The sequence below is a fragment of the Macaca nemestrina genome, chromosome 4 (assembly GCF_043159975.1).
Source record: "Macaca nemestrina isolate mMacNem1 chromosome 4, mMacNem.hap1, whole genome shotgun sequence".
Lineage (NCBI taxonomy): Eukaryota > Metazoa > Chordata > Mammalia > Primates > Cercopithecidae > Macaca > Macaca nemestrina.
In genome coordinates, this window is record NC_092128.1 from 131510933 (window position 1) to 131538672 (window position 27740).

The following is a 27740-nucleotide window of genomic DNA, read 5'->3' on the forward strand; positions in this document are numbered from 1 at the left end:
GGAGCAGAGCCATGTCCTTCCAGCTTGAGGTCATCCAAGATCAACTAGCCCAACTGGCCCAGCAGCTGACTTCAGACACGTAAGCCAGCCTAGCTGAGCCTCATCCAAATTATAAACCAACAAAAGGCAAATAAATAGTTGTTGTTTTAAGTCAAGAGTTGGCAAACTATGGCCTGTGGACCACATCTGGCCTGTCTCCTGTTTTTGTCAATATTATTTTGTTGGAACAGAGCCTCACTCCTTCCTTTATGTATTATCTATAGTTGCTTTCATATGATAACAGATCTAAATAGTTGCAATGAACACCATATGGCCTGCAAAGCTTAAAATATTGACTCTCTGTCTCTTCACAAAAAAAGCCTGCAAACCTTGCTTTAAGTCACTAAGTGTGGGAGTGGCTTGTTATGTCCAGGAACTAAACCATGTACTTCAAATTATTATCTGTTTTATTATTATTATTATTACTATTTTGAGATGGATCTCACTCTGCCTCCCAGGCTGGAATGCAGTGGAATGATCTTGGCTTGTCACAACCTCCACCTCCTGGGTTCAAGCGATTCTCCTGCCTCTGCCTCTCGAGTAGCTGGGATCATAGGCATATGCCACCACATCCAGCTAATTTTTATGTATTCAGTAGAGATGGGGCTTTGCCATGTTGGCCAGGCTGGTCTGGAACTCCTGACCTCAGATGATCCACCTGCCTCGGCCTCCCAAAATGCTGGGATTATAGGCGTGAGCCACCGAACCTACCCTATTATCTGTTTTAATCATCAGTTTAACTCACTGAGGGTTGATCATGCCCATTTTACAGATAGAAAACTGAGGCATAGTGAAGGCAAAAAATTTGTACACAGTGGGGTCAGGAGAAAACCCAAATATCCTGGCCTTACAGCCTTATGACATTGGCATTAAAACTGTGTTAAATAATGTTCAATAGAAGAGTACCTGTCTGAGTGAATACAGAGCTGAATAACTGCTCAGGTCTGGTCAGTTCTTATGAGGAAGGAACATGGATAGTAACAATCCTTGAATCAGTGGTATATACTTCTGGACACAAATGATTCCTCATGGAAAGGGTTAGACATTTCCGCCATCCGGACTTTACGAGTTCCTGACAAGTCTTTTACATATGTATCCCTAATGGATGGCTCAGAAAAATCACTGAAATACATTATGTGTGGGAAAGAGGAAGGAAGAAAATAAGTAAGTGGGGTGGAGTGTCAGGCGTTCGAACCAAGAGTGACTCCATTTTGAACAGGGGCTGGGTAAAATGAGGCTGAGAGCTGCTAGACTGCATTCCCAGCAGGCTAGGCATTCTTAGTCACAGGATGTTTATGGTTAAGGGAACAGGTTAATATTGTTTGCTAAACAGACTGAGGATTTAACAGACCCAGGAAATGGCCTGATGTCTTGATATCAAAAGCATGATTTGTTTAAGAATAAGTTTTGCAGCTTGGCCTGCAATCCCAGCACTTTGGGAGACAGAGGTGGGCGGATTGCTTGAGCCCGGTAGTTTGAGACCAGCCTAGGAAACCCTGTCCCTGTGAAAAATAAAAAAATTAGTCTGGCATGATGGTGCACCTTGTAGTCCTAACTACTTGGGAGGCTGAGATGGGAGGATCGCTTGAGCCCAAGAGGTTGAGGCTGTAGTGAGTTTGATCACACCACTGCACTCCAGCCTGCGTGACAGAGCAAGACCCTGTCTCAAAATAATAATAATAATAAGAACAGAATGAGTTTTGCTTTAAATATAGTAATACAGATCTTGCAGAAAACAGTAGTTACAGAAAGACGAGAAACCTTTATCCCAGCACCTTGTAGTAGAGCACACCACCCCGTGAGTTTTTGACATTTTTATCTTATATTTGAGCAAACATTGTAACTAAGGTGGGCGCGTTCTTCCTTTTGCTTTTGGGAATGTCCTGCTCTGTCTGTGGAGCAGCCATTCTTTTATTCCTTCAGGTTTGTTTTTTTTTTTTTACGGAGTATTGCTCCTTTGCCCAGTCTGGAGTGCAGTGGCACCATCTCAGCTCACTGCAAGCTCTGGCTCCTGGGTTCACACTATTCTCCTGCCTCAGCCTCCCGAGTAGCTGGGACTACAGGCGCCGGTCACCATGCCTGGCTATTTTTTTGTATTTTTAGTAGAAACAGGGTCTCACCGTGTTATCCAAGCTGGTCTTAATCTCCTGACCTTGTGATCCACCCGCCTCGGCCTCCCAAAGTCTTGGAATTACAGGCGTGAGCCACCGCACCCGGCCTATTCCTTTACTTTCTTAATAAACTTGCTTTCCCTTTACTCTGTGGACTCACCCTGAATTCTTTCTCATGTGAGATCCAATAATTCTCTCCGGGGGTCTGGATCGAGACCCCTTTCTGATAATAGGGGGAGAAGATGGAAGACGTGGAGGTGAAGGAAAGGAGAAAAGAGAAGGTTTAGAAAAGGAAGGAAAAGCAATTCAAATTCTATTGAGGGTAGAGAATCTTCCATTTGTCTCTGACAACCACTGATACTCATTCTGAATGTAGCATTAATCTGTCTACGCAAAGGCTTGGAGGATCATCAGGGCTCACTGTTGAACAAGGTAAAGAAACTGCAGCCTGCCTTCTATCTAAGTCCTGGTGTTTACTGGCCCAACCTCTTCCAGAGTGGGTAAGGGGCCTGCTTGGTGAGACCCTCACAGCTTCCCCTTTCTCAAGAATAGGAGCATGTAGACAGTGTGACACTACATCCAAGACAGAAGCGAAATCCTCTTGGCTTTCTCAGCATCCTTCCCTTACCCCCAAGTATGCTGACACTATTCAATAACTCACACTGACTTTTGAGGAGGAAAAAAAAATGTAATTGTTAAAGTGTAAATCCCCTTAAATGCTAAGATCAAAAGGAAAGTTTCCACCCAGTGACATGAAATTAAATATGCAGACGTGCCCCACTCTGATTCATGAATGCTTACGCACTTCTAAATTGTTGCCAGGAAGATCAGGGCCTAAGAAAATTAAAACCATTATGCCTCAAAAGGATACATGATTTTCAGTTTTCTAACATGATTTCCTGTCGTGCAGAATTTTGTGTTTTCCCATATTCCCCTCATGCTTCTATACTGATGTTCAGGACTGAACAGAAGCAGCTTTGCAAACATCCTTCGGTAGAGAATTCCCACAGGCCCAGCCTGAGGTGAGCATAGAAACAGACAGCAAGGCCTAACATTGTCTTACTGCTTTATGTTCAGCCAGAGGATAAATGTCCCCTTAGACAAAGTACCCTGAGGGTAGTCTCAGGCTGGGGTTGAGTAGAAGGCAGCATTGTAAGTAAAGTTACAATGTAACTCAAAGTTATGAGGTGTCTCCATTTACATCAGGGTGACTTGCACCATTTATTTAGCTTCTCTATGCCTTAATGTCTTCTGTTGAGTTCTCCCAGAAGTAGACTCGGAGACAAGTATTTTAGCACAGAAAAATACAGGAAACACCAGCAGAAGACTGGGCAGAGAAGGAAAGTATACTAATAAAAGCCACTTACCACTGTGGAGCCTACCAGGGAGTGCTGGGTAATGGTGGAGAAATTCCGATATAGAATTCTCTGTGTCGCCACCCAAATCTCATGTCTAACTGTACCTCCGGTGTGGGAGGAAGGACCTGGAGGGAGGTGATTGAATCATGGGGGCAGACTTTTCTCCTTGCTGTTCTCGTGATAGAGTTCTCACGAGATCTGGTTGTTTGAAAGTGTGTAGCACCTCCCCCTTCACTCTCTTTCCCTCCTGCTGGCCATGTGAAGATATCCCTCCTTCCCCTTCACCTTCTGCCATGATTGTAAATTTTCTGAGGCCTCTCCAGAAGCAGAAGCCTGTAAGCCTTAATGTCTTCAGTTGGGACCCTTGAGCCAATTAAACCTCTTTTCTTTACAAATTACCCAGACTCAGTAATGTTTTTATAGCAGTGTGAGAATGGACTAATGCAAGTTCACTTAAAAGCTTTCTCTCCCAGGCCTGGTGCGGTGGCTGATGCCCGTAATCCCAGCACTTCAGGAGGCCACGGCGGGGAGATCATCTGAGGTCGGGAGTTCGAGACCTAGCTGACCAACATGGAGAAACCCCGTCTCTACTAAAAACACAAAATTAGCCGGGCATGGTGGCGCATGCCTGTAATCCCAGCTACTCGGGAGGCTGAGGCAGGAGAATCCCTTGAACCCAGGAGGCAGAGGTTTCCATGAACTGAGATCGTGTCATTGCACTCCAGCCTGGGCAGCAAGAGTGAAACTCCATCTCAAGAAAAAAAGAAAAAAAAAGCTTTCTCTCCCAAGAGGCAAGGAAGTTGGAAATGTATCTAACTCACATTGGACACTGCCTGAGGTTATTCACAGGGAATAGTAATACTTCTCTTTGCCTGGTAGAGCAACCCTCCTGGCATCAGTAAAGGCCCCCAGGAAAAGAGACACAGGTACTAGCTATTGTAAATTATCCAGAGTCCTTATAAGTTGTAAGATCTGAAGGAAATGCCCGCCATATATATTCTCAGCCACACTTAGTTTCTTAACCTGCAAAATGGAATTAATAATAGTACTTACTTGATGAGGCTGTTGCAGAAATTCATTGAGTTGCTACACGCAAATCACTGAGAAACCAGCTGGGCATATAATAAGCATTTTATTGCATGGCATTATTATCATCTTTTTTTTTTTTTTTTTTGAGATGGAGTCTTGCTCTGTTGCCCAGGCTGAAGTGCAGTGGTGCAGTCTCCACTCGCTGCAAGCTCCGCCTCCCAGGTTCATGCCATTCTCCTGCCTCAGTCTCCCGAATAGCTGGAACTACAGGCACCCGCCACCACGCCTGGATAATTTTTGTACTTTTACTAGAGATGGTGTTTCACCTTGTTAGCCAGGATGGTCTCGATCTCCTGACCTTGTGATCTGCCCGTCTTGGCCTCCCAAAGTGCTGGGATTACAAGTGTGAGCCACCGCGCCCGGCCTATTGCCATCATTTTTACTTCTATTACTGCTACTGCTTATACTACTTGTGCTTTGTTGATATGAAAGTCCACCATCAGGGAGCACTGTAGTGGAAAAGGTATTAGGCCAGGCATAGCCTTTAGTTCTCTGGCCTTGGGTCCTTCATTCGTGATATGCAGTTAAGAATACCTAGGCAGTAGGGGTGTTAAAGATTGAATAAATGTGAGAACGTACCTGTTGCTAAATCTTCCTCAAAGCATTATGGACTCTCAGAGCCAGAAGAAGATCATCTCTCCTGTGCTCCTGATATGCTGGGATCTGCCACATCACTGGCAACAGGTGGGCGTCCAGAATCTGCTCCAGGATTTTTGAAAGTCCTGACACCCTCCCAATCTTCTTCTTTGTAACATGCACACTTTGGCCTGTGTCAGTTTACTGGCCTACATCAGGCCAGCCCTCTTCCTGAGACAAAATCAATCAATCTTTCTTTTTCTTTCTTTCTTTCTGTCTGTCTTTCTTTCTGTCTGTCTGTCTGTCTGTCTGTCTTTCTTCTTTCTTTCTTTCTTCCTTCCTTTTCTTTCTCTTTCTCTCTCTCCTTCCTCCCTCCCTCCCTCCCTCCCTTCCTTTCCTTTCCCTTCCTTCCTTCCTTCCTTCCTTCCTTCCTTCCTTCCTTCCTTCCTTCCTTCCTTCCTTCTTCCTTCCTTCCTTCCTTCTTTCCTTTTTTTTTTTTCAAGGTCTCACTCCAGTGTCCAGACTGGAGTGCAGTGCAGTGAACATGGCTCACTGCAGCCTTGGCCTCCTGAGCTCAAGCAATCCTCCAACCTCAGCCTCCCAGTATCAGGGACTACAGGTACATGCCACCATGCCCAGCTAATTTTTGTATTTTTTGTAGAAACAGGATTTCACCACGTTGCCTAGTCCAGTCTCAAACCCCTGGCCTAAAGTGATCCTTACACCTTGGCCTCCCAAAGTGCTGGGATTACAGGCATGAGCCATCACACCTGCCCAGGAACAGAATATTGACTGTTATTTTAAAAGAATTCAAGAAGTGTGCTTGAATTCATGATCAAGCAGCTCACCAGCTGGGAATAATATAATGCCAATTTTTGGAGTAATGGGTATATAAATCAGGATATAGCCATAGAACAGAATACTATGTAGAAAGCGAGAAAGAATGAAGTATTCCTTTATTTCTTCTTAAGGAAATACCTCTAAGCATAACATTGAGAAAGAATGAGGTATTCCTTTATTTCCTATTAAAGAAATAACTCTAATCATAATGTAGAGTGATAAAAGCAGGTTCTATGCTATAATAACATTTAAATAATGCACATGAAATATAGCATATGTTAATTATATAGGAATGTTTATATGCATTCCATATTGCAACAGTTAATTTTAAATATCACATGGCTAGGCCATGGCTGAATACTATCTTACATGTTGCTGTAAAGGCATTATTTAGTTGAGACTAACATTTAGATCAGTGTACTTTGAGTAAAACAGATTATTTTCCATACTGGGGTGGGCCTCACTTAATTAGCTGAAGGCCTTAAAAGAAATAAGGTTGACCTCCCCCAAGGAATGAGGAATTATGCCTTCAGGCTTTCTTTGGACTCAAGGTGCAACATCACTTCTTCCCTGGGTCTCCACACTGATGGGGGGAGCTACCCTGTCTGCATATTTTGGACTTGCCAGCTTCCACAATTGTGTGACCCAATTCCTTACGATAAATCTCTCTCTCTTCTCTCTCTTTCTGTCCTTCTCTCTCTTTCTCTCTCTCTCTATATATACACACACACACACACAAATATATATAGATATATACATGTATGTATACATACACAAATTTATGTATACACACATATTCCTTACCAATTCCTTACAATAAATCTCTCTCTCTTCTCTCTCTTTCTGTCCTTCTCTCCCTATATATATATACACACACACACATAAATATATATAGATAAATACATGTATGTATACATACACAAATTTATGTATACACACATATTCCTTACCAATTCCTTACAATAAATCTCTCTCTATTCTCTCTTTCTTTCTCTGTCTGTCTCTCTATATATGTCTATGTATGTATACATACATATATAGAGATATGTATATGTAGATATGTATACATACATATATTTATGTACACATATATGCGTATCTACACATATATGTATATATGTATATAGGTGTATATATACACGTGTATATACGTGTCTATACACCTGTATACATGTGTATACATATAGAGAGATATATACTTGTACATATACATACATAAATCTATGTATACACACATATTCCTTACTATATGTGTACATCATGTATATAGACACATAAATACATATATATGTGTATATATAATGCACACACATATATACACACACACACACACACACATATACACACACACAAATGCTCACCCATGCACTTGCACGTACACACACACTTCTCGAATTGGGTAGGGAAGGAAGGACAGTAGGGACTAGGGACATTTTAGACTTAACTGAATTGTTTTCACTTTTTAACAAAGAAAACTTATGCAAGCATTAATTTTGCAATTAAAAGGCATTCAAACATTTTGCTGCAGGCACTGACCAATATCCCCTGTGAAATGTCACTAATGTCATGTTACCCCTGTTAATGTTCTAAAATTACACTATTTCTGTTTTCTGCTTTCCTAGTTACCTGTTGCACTGTTTTTGATCTCTGCATTGTTCCACTGTCATCTAACTTTTTGAAAAACTCATTTCGTTTGCTTTTCTTCCAGGTCCTGGCTGCCTGTCCTGGCCGTACAATCATATCCACCGCAAACAGGCCTCGTTCCTCTTTGTAACTGCAGGTCCGCTCTGAACTGTCTATTTTCTTTCATGGACATAGAAAGATGAGATGCGTCAGCGCCTTTGCAAACATGAAAGCCTAGCCAGTGAAGTGCTGAGTGCTGGAAGCTTTGCCTGGGAATGAACAGGTAGAGAAACTGGGGCTCTGTATCAGATGAAGTGACTCAAAGGGACAGAATGGCCGTCTTTAGACAGTTTAACAGCTTTCATAAGGAAGAGGAATCAGGACTCACTTCATGTGGTGTGTGGTGCCGAATCAACTGGGTAAATGTTCCCAGGAAGCAGATTTCAGCCCATGATGAAGGAGAGCTTTCTGGCACGTGGAAGAACTCCACAGTGGAACGGGCTGACACTTCGGAGTGAGCTTCCTATTACAAGAGGTATTCCAACCAGATAGATGTATCATTCTCAGGTTCCTGCCCTCACTGTAAAGTAAAATTAGATAGCCTATTAGGGCATTCTAATAGTATGAGTCTCAAGAAACACTAGTTCTGTAGTTTGGGTCATACCAAGATTTTGGTTAGACCATGGAAAAGAAGGAAATTTGATTTTGTGTTTTCCAATCAATTATTGGGCAAAGAATCAAGACATCCAGTGCCTGCAGTAGAATTTCTGGGCTTGACGCTTGAGATGGTTTGACTCTGTGTCTCCACCCAAATCTCATCTCAATTTGTAATCCCCACGTGTTAAGGGAGACACCTGGTGGGAGGTGATTGGATCATGGGGGCAGTTCCCCCCTGCTGTTCTTGTTATGGTGAGTAAGTTCTTAAGAGATCTGATGGTTTTCTAATGGGCTCTTCCCACTTTGCTCTTGTTCTCTTTCCTGCACCATGAGAAGAAGGTACTTGCTTCTCCTTCGCCTTCCGCCATTATTGTGAGTTTCCGGAGGCCTCCACAGCCAGTCAGAACTGTGAGTCAATTAAACCTCCTTCTTTTATAAATTACCCAGTCTTGGGTATTTCTTTATAGCAGTGTTAGAATGAACTAATACAAGGTTCCACGAAGGTTCTACACCACACCAAATTTGATTAGTCATTGGGACATTATGCAAAAAAAAAAAAAAAAAAAAAAAAAAATTCTCTTGACGGAAATAGTATGGATCCAGAGTAATCTACAATAAAGGGATGATCTGATAGAATTAGCAAATGTTCCAGTCTCTTTACTGGTTTCCTAAGAAGTCCCCTTGAGTTCTTGGAGCATGTGACTCATTGGAGCATCTGTGGAATCCATTCCTTTGCTTTGACATACATTCGCGTTGAATTTAGAGAGCTCTGGCTTTGCTAGTACTGGTCTAGACTGAAGGCAAAAGGAGAATTGATGGTTGTAGTTGGTTAAAGTCAAGACAGAAGGCTGGAGTATCAAGGGCACTCCCCGAGCTGGGAGTACAAGGACCTTGTCAGTCTCCTTATCTCATCCCTCACACGGAGCCTGCTATTGAGTAAGTGTGATTCATGCTTCCATTTGAATGAGAAATGAAGCCTGAGGAATGTGTGATAGCCAGGGGTGGCAACGCCTTCCCCTAGTCCATCGTTTCTTGCAGCTCATTATGGTGGTTCCCCAAATGGAAAACTCTCTGCTAATGGCAAACCACATTCTGGCTCTTTCCCCAACCAGAGTAAATAGAGGGAGCCAGCTGTCTCATGTGATACCGCGGACTCTGCCATTGTGTCAGCCCACCTGGGCACTGCTATTATATTTCTGTTTCATGGAACAAGTTAAATGGTGGGAAGTTGCCCGGACTGAAAGGGCCCCAGGGCAGAAAGGAGCAAGCAACATCAAAGCATTCCTTGCTCACTCAGTGACTTTCAAATGTACTTCAAGCAGGCAGTCATGCCACTCTAGCTAAGCAGGGGGAAGATGCAGGGAGGATGCTCTGGCTCTTGCAATTAAGCATACTGGAACCCTGTGGCTCAGGCCTGTGTCATGGGAGGAAGGCAGGACTAAGTGACTCATTTATGGCTTGGCACTTATGTGTTCAGCCAAGCAGCTGGTGCCTGGAGATAAGAGGTTCAGCAAGCTCAGGTGTGGTTCTGGCCGGTGTCTGTGACCAGGAGACAGACAATACTCAGAATCATGATTGTTGAAGGTGGGCTGAGAGCAGACTCCAGTTCTCTGGGAGAGTCAAACTATGTCTAGCAGACCTCATCATTAAGCAGACTGCAATCCAGGCAGAGCATATATTCCTGGAAGGCACCTGTAGGGCTGGGCAGGAAAGCTGAGCTGGAAGCCCAGGTATACTGAACTCATGAAATCTATTGAGCACCGGGATGACAGAGGGTTCATGCCGGTATATCTGACGCGTGGGGCCAGTAACTCCACGAATGCCCCCTGTCCCTCACTCAGGCAGGGGACATCCACATGCCTTGCTTAAGGTCATTTCAGGGCCCAATCAACACTGAGACTATAAATAAGGGACTAGGAACTCCAGGCAAGAGGGACCCAGGGCTATAAGATTGTTCAGAAGTCAAGGAAAATTGGATCATCCTCTAACAGGACACATCTCTACTCCAAATGGGCAGCAATGGCAACCCCCGCAATGCAACGTGGTGTTGCAGAGGGTCGATCATGGCTGCTTTCCATCCTGGGCCTGTGGGACGGACCATTAAATGAACACGTTGCCAACTAAGGATTTTGTTGTAGCATTTTATTGATAAAGAGAAAAGACTAGCTCACGGACTCTAGCTCACGAACTCTCTGTGTGGATCCAGCAGACAGCCCAGCTCCCCACTTCCCACGGGTAATTGCCTGCTCCTAATTGGGTCTGAAAGCAGTGAGTTTGTATTTAAAGGTAGGACTACAGAACTCTTTGTATTTTTTTCAAAGGCCTCATGGAGTTTAGGGCTATGTGTAGCTGTGGCTTAAAGAGCCAGATGGCTTCTCCATGCAACCCAGGTCCCGCACGTAAAGCTCTGTGTCCTGGGCAGAAAGTATCACTTCTCAGAGCCTATGCTTCTTTACTTATAGATAGGAAACAAAAGAATTACTGATACATGCTACAACATGAATAAATATTTTAAAAATTATACCGATGGAGCTGGGCGCGGTGGCTCACACCTGCAATCCCAGCACTTTGGGAGGCCAGGGCGGGTGGATCACAAGGTCAGGAGTTTGAGACCAGATCATGCCACTGCACTCCAGCCTGGGCAACAAGAGTGAAACTCTGTCTCAAACAAAACAAAACAAAACAAAATGAAACAAAACAAAATAAAACAAAACACCCATTGTTCTCTTTATAAACTTTTTCTTTTTTTTTTTTTTGAAACGGAGTTTTGATCTGTAGCCAGGCCGGAGTGCGGTGGCATGATCTCGGCTCACTGCAACCTCCGACTCCTGGGTTCAAGCGATTCTCCTGCCTCAGCTTCCGAAGTAGCTGGGATTACAGGCATGTGCCGCTACGCCCAGCTAATTATTTTTAGTAGAGACGGGGTTTCATCATGTTGGCCAGGATGGTCTTGATCTCCTGACCTTGTGATCTGCCCACCTCAGCCTCCCAAACTGCTGGGATTACAGGCATGAGCCACTGCCCCCTTCCTGAAACTCAACTCTTAACCACTTGGGTCTGGAGAGTTTGTGTTGGTTTTATTTTGCCTTACCTTGACTTCTTACTTTTAACTCCCAGTTTTTGTTTTCTAATTTTTATTTTATCATATGTAGTCTCACTCTAAGTTGTCTGAGATCGACACGAAATGAGGCAGAGTACAAAATAAAGAAATAAATATAATTGAATAAAGTTGCTTTTTAATAACAACATAACTCATTTATAGGTGAAAAGATACTGAAAATTTGTCTGTTAAGTAATCTGTTGTGTGCAGAATCTTATATTCCAGCTGACTTTCATTATAAAACAGAAAATGTGTCCCTTCAGGAAAAAGAGTTCTAGTCCCAAAATGTTATAAAAATTATACTTTAAAATTGCAGCATCTATGTAAATTCACATATTTTAAGGCAAATAAGTATGCTATTGTGAGTTATTGAGAATAATATGCAAAGGAAGTCACAAAATACAAATGCAAAATAATTAGAATTGCTTTTATGTCTTCATGAAATGACTTAAAGCTTGCAGCCTTGCAGGAAAAGAACATGAGTTTTCCTAACAGGAGACACCACTCTTTGAGTCTCCACGTTCACCTTTCCCTGGAATCCACTGAAGCGGGAATTCTCAGATCATGGGCAAACTTATCCTTTCACTTTTTGACATCCCTGCAAGTCTCTGATGTTGTTGTTGTTGTTGTTTGTTTTTGAGACAGGGTCTTGCTGTGTTGCCCAGGCTGGAGTGCAGTGGTGAAATCATAACCCACTGCAGCCTTGACCTCCTGGGCTCAAGGAATCCTCCCTCCTCAGCCTCCTGAGCAGCTGGGACTAGACACAAGCAACCATGCCCAGCTAATTATTTTATGTCTTTTGGAAGAAATGGGGTCTTGCTATGTTGCCCAGGATGGTCTCAAACTCCTGGTCTCAAGCAATCTTCCTGTCTCAGCCTGTCAGAGATCCTAGATTACAGGTGTGAGCCACTGGGCCCAACTCAGGCTCCTGTTGTTATACGTCCATCAATATTGGTATTTCCAATCAATTTCTTTTTAAAACTTAAATTTATTTAGAGAGGAAACAGTTTAAATAATATACAGTGTGTGTGAATTCATGTGTTTGCTATTTTCCTAAGGTGCATTAAAATCAATTCAAAAGTATTTAAAAAAATAGTATGGAACTGGGCACAGTGGCTCACACCTGTAATCCCAGCACTTTGGGAGGCTGAGGCAGGAGGATCACCTGAGGTCAAGAGTTTGAGATTAGCCTGGCCAACAGGGCAAAACCCCATCTCTACTAAAAATACAAAAATTAGCTGGATATGGTGGTGTGTGCCTGTAGTCCCAGCTGCTCAGGAGGATGAGATGTGAAAATTGCTTGAATCCAGGAGGTGGTGGATGCAGCCAGATGAGATCATACCACCGCACTGCAGCCTGGGCAACAGAGCGAGACTCCAACTAAAAAAAAAAAAGTATAGTGTGTTACCCAAAAACTCTCTCTTTCACCCCATGTTGCCCATGGAGCAGTGGTGGGGTGCTCTTTCCTGGGCGATGAGTCTGCACTGGGCTGCTCCCAGCCCTTGGAAGTAGATTAACTAGGCTGAATGGAAGAGGAAACCTGGCCACAGCGAGATATGCTTGTCAATGGATCAGCAGGGAGAGGAGGAAGACTCCCCCCCAGTTAAAGAGAAAATGAGGCTGGCTGGGTGTGGTGGCTCACGCTGGTAATTCCAGCACTTTGGGAGGCTGAGGCAGGCAGATCACCTGAGGTCAGGAGTTTTAGACTAGCCTGGCGAACATGGTGAAACCCCGTATCCACTGAAAATAGAAAATCAGCCAGGTGTGGTTGCGCACACCTGTGATCCCAGCTACTTGGGAGGCCGAGGCAGGAGAATTGCTTGAACCCAGGAGGCAGAGGCTACAGTGAGCCGAGATCACACCATTGCACTCCAGCCTGGGCAACAAGAGTGAAACTCTGTCTCAGAACATAAATAAATAAAAATTTTAAAAAGAAAAAGAAAATGAGGCAAGGTGGGAACACTTTTGCTGAAACATATGCAAGAAAGTCTTGTTGAATGATTGCTGAGCAAGGATGTTAAGAAAGATCTTCAGGAAGCTTGGGGTGAGGACTCCTCACTGTCACATGGTCACCATTAGCTAATAGCTCACCCCAATTCTTTCTTGTTGTGATGTAGAAATGACAGGTTCGTTTCCAACAGTCATTCCAATAGAAATCCAACAGTAACTGCAATTGGCTTTTATTTTATTATTTTTATTTTTATTTTTTTGAGGTAGAGTCTTGCTCTGTTGCGAAGGCTGGAGTGCAGAGGCACGATCTCGGCTCACTGCAACCACTGCCTCCTGGATGCAAGTGATTCTCCTGCCTCAACCTCTCAAGTAGCTGGGATTAGAGGCATGCACCACCATGCCTGGCTAAATTTGTATTTTCAGTAGAGACGGGGTTTCTACTGGTCAGGCTGGTCTCGAACTTCTGGGCTCAAGCAATCCTCCCACCTCGGCCTCCCAAAGTGCTGGGATTACAGGTGTGAGCCACTGTACCTGGCCACAAATGCAGACTCTTGAGCCCTATCCCGGAGGTATGGTCCTCCAGAGATTATAATGGGTGCGAACACTGAGAACCACTGTTCTAAAAGAAACCCTGTTGTTGTATAGTAAACAGAGGGTGAACAGCAAGGAAACCTGAGATCTACTCACAGATCTGTAGCCAATTAGCTGTGACCTCAGACCAGAGCCAAGTTGCTGTCACCTGGAACAGGGGAAAAGGCCTGGATCTGAGCAAAAGTTCCCAGCCTTTAATCACCTGAGAACCTTTTTATTTATTTATTTATTTATTTATTTATTCATTCATTTTTGAGGCAGGGTCTCACTCTGTTACCCAGGCTGTAGTGCAGTGGTGCGATCTCAGCTCACCACAACCTCTGACTCCCAGGTTCAAGTAATTCTTTCACCTCAGCCTCCTGAGTAGCAGGGACTACAGGCACACATCACTACACCTGGCTAATTTTTGTATTTCTAGTAGAGACAGGGTTTCGACATGTTGGCCAAGTTGGTCTCAAACTCTTGACCTCAAGTGATCTGCCCATCATGGCCTCCCAAAATGCTGGGATTACAGGTGTGAGCCACTGCACTCGGCCTCTGGGTAGCTTTTTGAATTCTGATGCTGCTACACCAGAGTCCATCCTTTATGATTCAATTTATATTAAGTTGTAGAATAGGCCAAAACTAATTTATAATGGGAAAAATCAGATCAGTGGTTGCCTGGGGGGAGGGTGGGAGTGGATCGACTGAGAAGGTATAAAGGGGAAGTTTTTTTGGGATGATTGTGATGTTCTGTCTTGAGGGGAATATGGGTTACATGGGTGCATGCATTTGTTAGAATTTATTGAGTGGTACACATAAGATTTTTACATTTTACTATATGCATCAAAACATTTTTTTGTAGAGACTGGGGTCTCACTATGTTGCCCAGGCTGGTCTTGAACTCCTGGGCTTCCGCCTTGGCCTCCCAAAGTGCTGGGATTTCATGAGCCACCATGCCCAGCCCAGAATATTTGATTATTTTCTTTCATGCTATGTTATTATTTAAAGCCATGATTTAGAAGATGCTCTGTCTCTGGTCTGGGATGCAAGTTTATTCATTGGAAAAGTATGATCTACATTGCAACATGATCCTCAGCAACACATTGAAGCAAAAAGGAAGAGACTTATGTGCCTTCTCTCTTCTTTGTTGGAGACAGAGTCTCGCTCTGTCACCCAGGCTGGAGTGCAGTGGTGCCATCTCGGCTCACTTCAATCTCTGCCTCCTGGGTTTGAGTGATTTTCCCACCTCAGCCTCCCGAGTAGCTGGGATTACAGGCGTGTGCCACCATGCCCAGCTAATTTTTGTATTTTTAGTAGAAACGGGGTTTCACCATATTGCCCAGGCTGTTCTTGGACTCCTGAGCTCAAGAGATCCACCCGCCTCAGCCTCCCATAGAGTTGGGATTACAGGCGTGAGCCACCGCACCTGACTTATATGCGTATTTTATGTCCAAAGAAAAAATGACTATAAATAAATATGAGAGTCTTGTTATAATATGTGTGCTGAAGTGTTTAGGGGTAAAATGTACTAATGCCACAATTTATTTTGAAATGCCTCCAAATAGAATGGTTTGAGGGATGGATAGTTGAATAGATTATATGATAAACTGAGCATAATGAAATGTTAATTGTAGACTTCAGGGGTGGGTATGGATGTTCACTGCAAAATTCTTTCAACTTTTCATTAAGTTTGAACATTTCTTTAAAATGTTAATTAATTTATTTTTTAGAGACAGGGTCTTGCTCTGTTTCCCAGGCTGGAGTGCAGTGATGTGATCCTAGCTCACTGCAGCCTTGAACTCCTGGGCTCAAGGGATGCTCCCTTCTCAGCTCCCAGGAAGCTGGGACTACAAGTGTGCTCCGCCGCATTTGGCTAATTCCCCAGGCTCGTCTCAAACTCTTGTCCTCAAGTGAGCCTCCCATCTCATCCTCCCAAAGTGTTAGGATTACAGGTGTAAGCCCCACACCGCAGGCATTTTTATAATAAAACATTGAAGGGAGATTCTGATGCTGAGACCCTACACTCACATGTGTTAATGGGATCTTTCCTCAATTAAATATTCTATCATTGGAAATTGATACATTTCTTGTCAAGGGCAACAGTTGTTAAGCCATTCACGTACACATATTCCTGGGAGAAGTGACACTGTGGGAGATTGTTTTTTTTTTTTTTTTTTTTTTTTTTTACCCCTGAAAATGAACTTATCGAGGAATACATTCATGATCTCTCCACAGGTTCTAATAATGGTTGGGGAGAGACCTGGGTTCTGCACCTGGCCTTGTTGTCGTGGTTACTGTTGCTTTCAGGCGATGGCACCTGTTCTCCAGCTGTCTGGACTTGTATGTGCTTTAGCCATATATGGCCACCAGGGAGAGAAGTCACCACACAGTTGCCTGGAGCGCCCACACTCTTCAAACTCACAGCTTGAAATGTCACCTGTGGCCATCTGAGGTCACCCACAGTTATTTTCTCTCTCTCTCTTTCTTTCTTTCTTTCTTTCTTTCTTTCTTTCTTTCTTTCTTTCTTTCTTTCTTTCTTTCTTTTCTTTCTTTCTTTCTTTCTTTCTTTCTTTCTTTCTTTCTTTCTTTCTTTCCTTTCTTTCTTTCTTTCTTTTTCTTTCTTTTCTTTCTTTTCTTTCTTTCTTCCTTTCTTTCTTTCTTTCCCTCTTTCTTTCTTTCCTTTCATTCTCTTTCCTTCTTCCTTCCTTCTTTCTTTCTTCTTTCTTTCATTTTCTTTCTTTCCTTCTTTTCTTTTTCTTTTTTCCTTCCTTCCTTCCTTCCTTCCTCCCTTTCTTTTTCTCCTTTGCTCCTTCCTTCCTTCTTCCCTCCCTCCCTCTCTCCCTTCTTTCCTCTTTCTTCCTTCCTTCCTTCTTTCCATCTTTCCTTCTATCCTTCCTTCTTTCTCCCCTTCTCTCCCCTCTTCTCCCCTTCCGAACAGAGTTTTGCTTTTGTTGCCCAGGCTGGAGTGCCGTAGTGCAATCTTGGCTCACTGCAACCTCTGCCTCCTGGGTTCAAGCGATTCTCCTGCCTCAGCCTCCCAAGTAGCTGGGATTACAGGTGCCTGCCATCATGCCTGGCTAATTTTTGTATTTTTAGTAGAGACAGGGCTGCCCCATGTTGGCCAGGCTGGTCTCGAACTCCTGACCTCAGGTGATCCACCCTCCTCCGCCTTCCAAAGTGCTAAGATTACAGGTGTGAACCACCTCTGCTGGCCATCCATGGCTATTTTCATCATGCCTCGCTTTCCCCTGTTGGTTCAGTCACCCTCAAAGGACAGAGCCTCTGTGCCATGAGCCCTTCCCCCAGATCTATGCATTGCCTAATATGACTGGATTCTCCTCCTCATCCAGCTCCTCTGATGACATCACTGGCTCTGGAGCCGCCACTCAGCCTCTTGCAGGAGGGTCCCCTCCCTCCAACCCTGCTGGCCCCTCAGGATCCCAATTCCGCTGGCACCGTCTGGTGCAGGGACTCTTTTTTCTCCTATACTGCACGTACCACGGAATCTAAAGTAAGATCTATATCCTCCATGTTTCCTGTGGTCACATCCAAGACATTTCTCTTCCAAAGGCAGCGGAGTCACTTGCTGTCCCTCTCGGTGACTGCTGTCTGCTGGTCTTCTGCTTGCAGAAGTCCTCCATTGAGGACTTGGGCTCCCTGTTGACTGTGTTTTCCATCCTTCTTGCCGTCTCGTAGAGGGGTTGCTCCTTGGCAACATTCCCCCAGGAGGTTTGCAACAGCAATTTCATACAAGATGTTGGCATCGTCACCCAAGTGGACACGCCAGGCTACTCCCCAAGGGTGATGTCACCCACATGGACAGGCCAGGCTACTCCCCACCTCTCTGGGCACCAGGACTGCTACAGCTCCAGTGAGCTTTTCCAGCGTGCCTCTCAGCCACCTCTCCCTGTCTGTGGTCACACCTAGGACCCTCCATCACCCAGAAAGGAGACTTCAGACCTCCCCGCTGACCTCTCCTCTCTTGTTCCAGAACTCTCCACTTGGCCTCACCACCTCACTGTCACTCTCTCTGTAGCCACTGCCTTCCTTAATCATGGTTCATAATTAAAATCAACTCCTGGAAGGCAAGGTGGTTCACGCCTGTAATCCCAGCACTTTGGGATGCCAAAGTGGGTGGATCACTTGAGGTCAGGAGTTCGAGACCAGCCTGACCAACATGGTGAAACACCCGTCTTTACTGAAAATACAAGAATTAACCAGGTGTGGCGGTGGGCACCTGTAATCCCAGCTACTGGGGAGGCTGAGGCAGAAGAATCGCTTGAATCCGGGAGGAGGAGGTTGCAGTGAGCTGAGATCACACCACTGCACTCCAGCCTGGGTGACAGAGGGAGACTCCATGTCAAAAAAAAAAAAAAAAAAAAATCAACTCCTTTGTCTCTCTCTCTCCTGACTTTGTTCCCCTCAGCAAGGGTGACATGAACGGGCTGGATCTTTTGCATCTGCACCTGGACAGCCAAGCATCACTGGGAAAGCACACACTCAGCTGAACTTTTACTTTTATTTATTTATTTATTTATTTATTTATTTATTTATTTTAGAGACAGCTTCCCACTCTGTCATGCAGGCTGGAGTGCAGTGGTGTGATCAGAGCTCACTGTAGCCTCTACCTCCTGGGTTCAAGCGATCCTCCCACCTCAGCCTTGCTGGGAGCTAGGATCGCAGACGTGCACCACACCACACCCAGCTAATTTTCTAATTTTCTGTAGAGATGAGGTCTCACCATGTTGCCCAGGCTGCTCTTGAACTCCTGGCCTCAAGCAATGCTCCTCACCTCAACCCCCCAAAGTGCTGGGATTATAGGTGTGAGCCACCACGTCTGGCTGTACTGCCCAGGCTGGAGTGCAGTGGCGCAATCTCCGCTCACTGCAATCTCTGCCTCCTGTGTTCAAGTGATTCTCCCACCTCAGCGTCCTGAGTAGGTGGGATTACAGGCGCCCACAACCATGCCTGGCTAACTTTTATATTTTAAGTAGAGATGGGGTTTCACCATGTTGGTCAGGCTGGTCTTGAACTCCTGGCCTCAGGTGATTCACCCACCTCGGCCTCTCAAAGTGCTGGGATTACAGGCGTGAGTCACTGTCCCCAGCCTGGCTGGACTTTCACTTTAAATTCAGACTTCCAGTGGGCTGCCTGGCAACCCCTCTACATTCCCCCAGGAGGTGTGCAACAGCGGTTTCATACTTCCTCTCTCTCTCTCCTCAAACCTCCTGGGCTTGCTTCCCGCCCTCCCTTCTGCTCAGCTGAAGCTCACTTCTCTCACATTATTAGAAGGCTTCAGAGTGGATATTCTTATCTTCCCACCACCCACCGACTGTGTCTCTGTTCCTTCCACTGTCACTGTGTAATAATCGACCTTCTGGGGCTGGGCATGGTGGCTCATTCCTGTAATCCCAGCACTTTGGGAGGCTGAGGTGGGAGGACTGCTTGAGACCGAGAGCTTGAGACCAGCCTGGGCAACATAGTGAGACTCCATCTCCACAAAAAAGTTTAAAAATTAGCAAGGGTCTGTGTGCGGTGGCTCACACCTGTAGTCCTAGCACTTTGGGAGGCTGAGGCGGGCGAATCACCTGAGGTCAGGAGTTCAAGACCATGCTGGCCAACATGGTGAAACCCTGTCTCTACAAAAATACAAAAATTAGCAGGGCTTGGTGGTGTGTGCCTATAATTCCAGCTACTTGGGAAGCTGAGGCAGGAGGATCACTTGAATTCGGGAGGCAGAGGTTGCAGTGAACCGAGATCATGCCATTGCACTCCAGCCTGGGTGACAGAGCAAGACTGCATCTCAAAACATTTTTTAAAAAATTAAAAAAAATAAAAATAAAAGTTAGTAAGGCATGGTGGTGTGCGCCTGTGGTCCCAGCTACTCAGGAGGCTGAGCTGGGAGGATCACTTGAGCCCAGGAGTTCAAGGCTGCAGTGAGCCATGATTGGGTCACTGCACACCAGCCTGGGCAATGGAGTGAGACCTTATCTCTTAAAAAAACAAAAAGAATTGTCCTTTCGATTTATGAAGCTGCTGCCCGGCCTCAGCTGTGGTTCCTACTCCTTGTGGCTTTCCCAAGCTTTTCTTGTCTACCAGAAGCTTTCACTAGAGGGTAGAGGACTGGCTCTGTAGTTGGGGACTTAATTGGCATTTTGTTTTCTGTAAAGAGGAATTTTTCTAATTGCCACTTAGCAGGGAGCCTGACTAGGGATGGAGTCTGGGGTCTTTAGTATTGGTGCACCCTCCTGGGGACCCCGCATCTTTGGTCCACGCATATTCACCTTGGGGTGACATCCTGGAATTAATGATCTCTTACACATCACAGCACCTCGAAGCTCCCCCAGCCACATCCTCATCCAGCCTCTCACTCTGATGCCATCATTATCTAGGGACACCTCCGCATAGGCCCATACCATGTCCCAAGCTGCTCATCTTAATGACATTTGTGCTCTGGGAGGTGGAGGTGCCCTGGGGTTCCTCACTAGGATCGTGGGCAGGTGAGCTGGGTAGAAACATGGAAGGTGGTACAGCAGTGAGACGTGACAGGCTAGATGAACACATAGCATCATTAAAAAAATCTAGTGTTGGCCTCACACCTGTAACCCCAGCACTTTGGGAGGCTGAGGCAGGTGGATCATTTAAGGTCAGGAGTTCATGATCAGCCTTACCAACATGGTGAAACCCCATTTCTACTAAAAATACAAAAACATTAGCCAGGCCTGGTGGTGCATGCCTGTAGTTCCAGCTACTCAGGAGGCTGAGAATTGCTTGAACCTATGAGGCAGAGGTTGCAGTGAGCCGAGATCATGCCACTGCACTCCAGCCTGGGTGACAGAGTGAAACTCCATCTCAAAAAAACAAAACAAAACAAAACAAAACAAAACAAAGCAAAACAAAACAAAAAAAGCCTAGCACTGCCTGAAAACAGAAAGCAATGCCATAAGGCCACAGCTCATTGCCATTTGTGTACATTAAAATACTCATGTACAAAATAACAACACAGGTGTTTAAGAACACATTTAGGCCAAGGGCAGTGGCTCATCCCTGTAATCACAGTACTGCGGGAGGCTGAGGTGGGAGGATCGCTTGAGGCTGGGAGTTTGAGACCAGCCTGGGCAATATAGCAAGGCCCTGTCCCTACAAAAAATTAAAATTTAGCGGAGTATGGTGGTGGACACCTATGGTCCCAGCTACTCAGGAGGCTGAGGTGGAAGGATTACTTGAGCCTGGGAGTTGGAGGCTGCAGTGAGCTATGATTGCATCACTGCACTCCAGCCTGGGTGACAGAGTGAGATTTAATAAAAGTGTATGCATTGAACCCATTGGAATGTTATCTGTTGGAGGAATGGGAATAACTGGGAATCACACAATCAGACAGACAGACAGACAGACAGACAGACAGACAGGAGTGGGGCCTTGCATGGGGCCATGATGCTGTGGCCTGTGGGTCTAGGTGGGGGAATGTGATGTACCCTGTCCTCCCCCTAGGCCCCATCCATCCTGTCTATCTCAGTTGTCCTTACCTGTGGCTCTCATGCTCCCCTGCAAAGGCCCATCGTGGCTGCAGCTTCCAGCTTCCTCAGAAGCAAACATTATTTGGTAAAAGCCAAGAGGCCAGGCCGTGCACGGTGGCTCATGCCTGTAATCCCAGCACTTTGGGAGGCTGAAGGGGGTGGATCACGAGGTCAGTAATTCGAGACCAGACTGGCCAACATAGTAAAACACTAAACTCTATTAAAAATACAAAACAACTAGCTGTTGTGGTGACGTGTGCCTGTAATCCCAGCTACTCAGGAGACTGAGGCAGGAGAATTGCATGAACCCAGCAGATAGAGGTTTCAGTGAGCAGAGATCGCACCATTGCACTCCAGCCCAGATGACAGTGCGAGACGTCATCTCAAAAAAAAAAAAAAAAAAAAAAAAAGCCAAGAGGCCATTCTTTATTGGGACCACACCTGAAGTCTCAACCATTACAAAGAAAAGACACGGCCCTGGTCTCCCACTCCTCATTACTGCCTATTTGGATATTTCCCCATTTCCTTCTGGTAACATTTGGGACCATCCTACCTATAGACACAGAGACCCTGGCTTGGTTCCTGAATTCCTAAGGTCTGGTTAGCCCGCTCTTGTGGAGCCAGATGGGCTAGCCGGGTCCAGTGTGGGTGAGGACACTCTTTAGGAGAAGGATGGGGCCCACCTGCCTGTGACGTGGGACCGAGAGGGGGTGGTTTCTTACTGCCCGGAGCCCCAAAGATAGTGAAAGCTGGGCCTGGCAGAGTCTGGGGGCAGCTTGATTCTTCTTGTTGGTGGTCCCTTGTGGTCTGCACCAAAGAGCTTCCCCAGAAGAGTGATGTGCTGGTGAACCCGCACCTGCTTGTCACCCCAAAATGCCAACTTGTAGCATGCTGCTGGCTTCTTTTTTTTCTTTTTTTGAGTCAGAGTCTCCCTCTGTCACCCAGGCTGGAGTGAAGTGGTATGATCTTGGCTCACTGCAACCTCCACCTCCCGAATTCAAGTGATTCTCCCTCCTCAGCCTGCTGAGTAGCTGGGAATACAGGTGCCCACCACCATGCCTGGCTGATTTTTTTTGTATTTTTATTAGAGACAGGGTTTCACCATGTTGGCCAGGCTGGTCTCGAACTCCTGAACTCAAGTGACCTGCCTGCCTTGTCCTCCCAAAGTGCTGGGATTACAGGCATGAGCCACTGTGCCTGGCCCACTGACTCTGCCTTGTTAATTCTCCCATCACGCTGGCTCCAAGCCACCCACACGGTTCCACCAAATGGGCATCTGGGAAGAGATGCATGCAGTTGGCTTTTGGGGTATTCGTGGGCTACTGCCCCACCCATGGCCTGCTGAAGGTGGCAGGAGCAGAGGGTACTGGATGGTGAAGAAGGGAGAGGTGGGCTGCACCTCCCCAGAAGCAGACAAGTCAGTGCTCTGGCCAGGTTATTTCTTGTTAGAGTGACTCTCATTTAGGCTACACTTGGCTGGGTGTGGTGGCTCACACCTGTGGTCACAGCACTTTGAGAGGCGGAGGTGGGAGGATTGCTTGAGCCCAGGAGTTTGAGGCTGCAGCGAGCTATGATGGCATCACTCCACTCCAACCAGGGTGAACAGAGGAAGACCCTGTCTCAAACAAAACAAAACAAAACAAAACAAACATAAAAAGCTGGTTGCAGTGGCTCATACCTGTAATCCCAGCACTTGAGGGTCACTTGAGACCAGGAGTTCAAGACTAGCCTGAGCAACATAGCCCAACTCTAAAAGGAAAAAACAAAAGCTAGACTGGAGGAAAATGCTTAGAGAGAAAGCTGTGTTCTCTGACCCTCACGAGGAAAGTTGAAGTTTTCTCTCCTTTTATGTAGAAAAATCCACTGGGATGTGACATTCTCATTAGACTGTAGTTTAAACAGGATGGGCTTCTGTTTGCAGGTGAGAACTTTAGTTTTCACAGCCAGGGGACAAATGTCAGACCCTTTCATGGGATTAATCTGAAATTTGGAAAATCACTGTCATTTTTATACAAATGAAGCCCGGGTGGTTCTCTACAGAACTTTCTAGTTAGAAAAGAGGGCAAAAGTCTAATCTTTGAATAGGAATTTCCTGTTTCTTGCAGGTGAATTAATCGCTTTCTGCCTTGGGCTCTTTACAGAATACTGATGACAAGCTGAGAGGAAGGAGGGAAAAAAATCTTGTAAAAAATGAGGAATTTTTAGTTGCAAAAAGAAAAATTATGCCCGCTAAGTGAGAAAGATGTGAATTGGCCTTAAAAAGAACAAAAATGAATGTTACATGGCAGCTTTGTGCTGAAAGTGGCCAGGCGGCCTTGGTGGCCGAAGAGGAAGACTGGGGGGTGTGGAGGTGATGGATCCTTATAGAACCTTCTAGAAATTCTGTCCATTTTAACTTTTTTTTTGAGACAGAGTCTCACTCTGTTGCCCATGCTGGAGTGCAGTGGCATCATCTTGGCTCACTGCTACTTCTACGATTCTCCTGCCTCAGCCTCCCAAGTAGCTGGGATTATAGGTGCTTGCCAACATGGCTGACTAATACTTGTATTTTTAGTAGAGATGGGTTTTCACCATGCTGGCCAGGCTGGTTTTGAACTCCTGACTCCATTTTTTTTTTTGAGACTCCATCTCAAAACAACAACAACAAAAAACAATATCTCCCCGTTGTCTTCTGCCATGATTGGAAGCTTCCTGAGGCCCCCCACATAAGCAGATGTGCCTGACATTTTTCCTGTACAGCTTGCAGAATCTTGAGCCCATTAAACTGCTTTTCTTTATTAATGACCTGGCCTCAGGTATTCCTTTAGAGCAATGCAAATAACATTTATCACAGCCCTCTTTCCTTGCAGGTGAATTAATCGCACCCGATCCTTGTCACAGGCTCTACGGTTGGCGGAACTCACACTGGGACACTGGGGGGTCCCCTCCCAGCATCACCACTGCCCTGCTGTGTGGCCCGATTTCCTGGGTCTCTGGAATGTGTTAGGCTCTCAGTACCTGGAGAGAATCGAGGTCTGTTTGTCTCACATCTCAGGCTGTTTAATCATCATAATGTCATCTCTCTATAGCCCTGTCACTGAGAGGTTACTGTACCTCCCAGTCCACCAACGTCAGAATCAGCTGTGAGATGAGAGCAGAGGTGATTTGTGCTGTGTTAGAGTAGAAACTTCACAAGCCATTTTCTCATCCTGCCATGAGCCCTTCTCCTCTGCCGTGAAACCAGCACATTCTAGATCAGGGCCGCCCCTTTAGTCCTGGTTGTAGAATAAGGATTACAGGGAGAAAATTCACTGCTGATCTGCAATTGACAACTATGGTGGTGAGAAACACACCTCCCTGCCTATCTTCCTCCTCCCATTCCTTCCTTCCTTTTTTCCATCCTTCCTTCCAGCCTTGCTTCGTTCCTTCTTTCCTTATTTCCTTCCTTCCCTCATCTTTCCTTCCCTCCCTCCCTCCTTCCATCTTTCTTTCTTTCTCTCTCTTCTCTCTCTTTCTCTTGCTTTTTTCTTTCTTTCTTTTCTTCTTTCCTTCCTTCTTCCTTTCCTTTCTTTCTTCCTTTTTTCTTCCTCTTTATTTCCTCGTTCTATTCCTCCTTCCTTTCCTCCCTACTTATTTTCTCCTTCCTCCCTGCCTCCCTTTCTTTCTTCTTTCTTTCATTTCCTGCTTCCTTCCCTCTTTCCCCACTGAGATTTCTGGGGCTCTGTGTTACTGCAGCATAACCTAACCTTTCCTGACTGATACATCAGGAAATAGAGCAATGCCCTCATCTGGCCTCATGAATCTCCCCCTCTCTGATACAGCCCCTAAGGAAGAAAGTGTCTCTAGCCTGGGGTCCCAAATCCCAGTGCTGAAAGTCTGTGATGCAGGCTGGATCCTACAGAGCCCCCTCCTTCCTCAGGTTCAGGAATTGGGGATAAAAGCCTCATGATTCAAATCCACCTGCCCCAGAGGATGCAAACAGAGAGGAAGAGAGCGAGACAGAATAATACTGGTGCCCAGTACCTAAGACCTAATGGCCTGGTCTGCCAGCCTGGCTGCCCCTTGAGAGAAAAGAGAGCAAAGTGGAGGGGCTGGCTCCAGAGGCTGATGAGGAGGCATGGCCTGTGTGACCTGTGTGCCATCATCCCTACATTGTCCCCACCTGCTGCTAAAATACAGTAGGAACTTATGTCAAAAGAGAGCAGAATATATGGAAAACACGAGAGCCCTCTGAGGCACAGGCACCTATGCACTAGCAAATGAGCCCCAAACCAGACCAACTCCACGCAGCAACCTCTCCCCTCACACACACAGGGCTGGGGTCATGTTAGGGAAGATTCATGAGTGAGTTTTCACCCTAGGAGACTGTAGTGAAAACCGTGTTTGCAAAACTGCTTTGTAAATACTAAAACGTCTGGCTGGGCACCGTGGCTCACACCTGTAATCCCAGCACTTTGGGAGGCCAAGGCGGGTGGATTACTAAGGTCAGGAGTTCAAGACTAGTCTGGCCAACATGGTGAAAGCCTGTCTCTACTAAAAATACAAAAATTAGCTGGGTGTGGTGGCGCATGCTTGTAATATAAGCTACTTGGGAGGCTAAGGCAGGAGAATCACTTGAATCTGTGAGGTGGAGGTTGCAGTGAGCCGAGATCACACCACTGCACTCCAGCCGGGTCAACAGAATGAGACTATCTCAAAAAGAAAGAAATAGTAAAACATTTCCTATATCATAGAATCCACCTAAGCACCCATCAATGATAGACTGGAAAAGAAAATGTGGTCCATATACATCGTGGAATACTATGCAGTCACAGAAAATCATGAGATCGTGTCCTTTGCAGGGACATGGATGGAGCTGGAGGCCATTATCCTCAGCAAACTAATATGGGAACAGAAAACCAAATACCACATGTTCTCACTTAGAAGTGGAAGCTGGCCGGGCGCGGTGGCTCAAGCCTGTAATCCCAGCACTTTGGGAGGCCGAGGTGGGCAGATCATAAGGTCAGGAGTTCAAGACCAGCCTGGCCAACATGGTGAAACCCCGTCTCTACTAAAAATACAAAAATTAGCCAGGCATGATGGCAGGTGCCTGTAATCCCAGCTACTTGGGAGGCTGAAGCAGGAGAATGGCGTAAACCCGGGAGGCGGAGCTTGCAGTGAGCTGAGATCCAGCCACTGCACTCCAGCCCGGGCGACAGAGCAAGACTCCATCTCAAAAAAAAAGAAAAAAAAAAAGAAGTGGAAGCTAAATAATGAGAATACATGGACAGAAAGAGGGGACCAACATGCACTGGGGTCCATTGGAGGGTGGAGGTTGGGAAGAGGGGCAGGATCAGGAAAAATAACAAATGGGTATAGGCTTAATACATGGGTGATAAAATAATCTGTACAACAAAACTTCATGACACAAGTTTACCTAGGTAAAAAACTTGCACTTGTACCACTGAACTTAAAAGTAAAAAAATAAATAAATAAAAGAGATGGGAGGAGAGGCCTTAATTCTAAGGCCCCAGGGAGGGTTAATTCCAACCTTAGGGAGGGTTCATCAGTCACATCTTGCTTTACTGGATGCTGACTTCTTAGGGCAGGTGCTAATTGTGAGATTTTTTCTTTTCTTTTTTTTTTTTTTTTTTTGAGAGAGTCTTGCTCTGTCACCCAGGCTAGAGTGCAGTGGTGCGATCTGGGCTCACTGCAATGTCTACCTACCAGGTTCAAGCGATTCTCCCACCTCAGCCTCCTGAGAAGCTGGGATTACAGGTATGCGCCACCATACCCAGCTAATTTTTTATTTTATTTTCAGTAGAGACCGGGTTTCACCATGTTGCCCAGGCTGGTCTCAAATTCCTGACTTCAGCTGATCTGCCTGCCTCAGCCTCCCAAAGTGCTGGGATTACAGGCCAGAGCCACTGTGCCCTGCCTAATTGTGAGATTTGAGAAAGACCTTCTTTCACATCAACAACAAGCTGGTAGATGTTTTTCCCAAATCGTTGTTTCTATGGACCGGGCAGATGGAAGAATTTTTCTAAAAGGTCCTCCCATTGGCATTGAACCAGCTGCGTCTGATGCCTCTGGGGCAGAGGCTGCTCTGGATCCAAAATCTCACCTTCGCCGCTACCTAGCAACAAACGGAAACACAACCTCCTAAGGCTTGAGAGAGAAGCCAGTTGCAGCCATAAACTCCATTTAAAGCATTCTAGGGGATGAGAGCACCACGGAGGAGAAGAGGGTTGCCAAATAAACCAGAGTTATTCTATTCTATTTTCTTTTCCTTTTTTTTTTAAACTTGAAAACAGAAAATCACTGCTGACGTAAAAATCCTAAGCCTGTA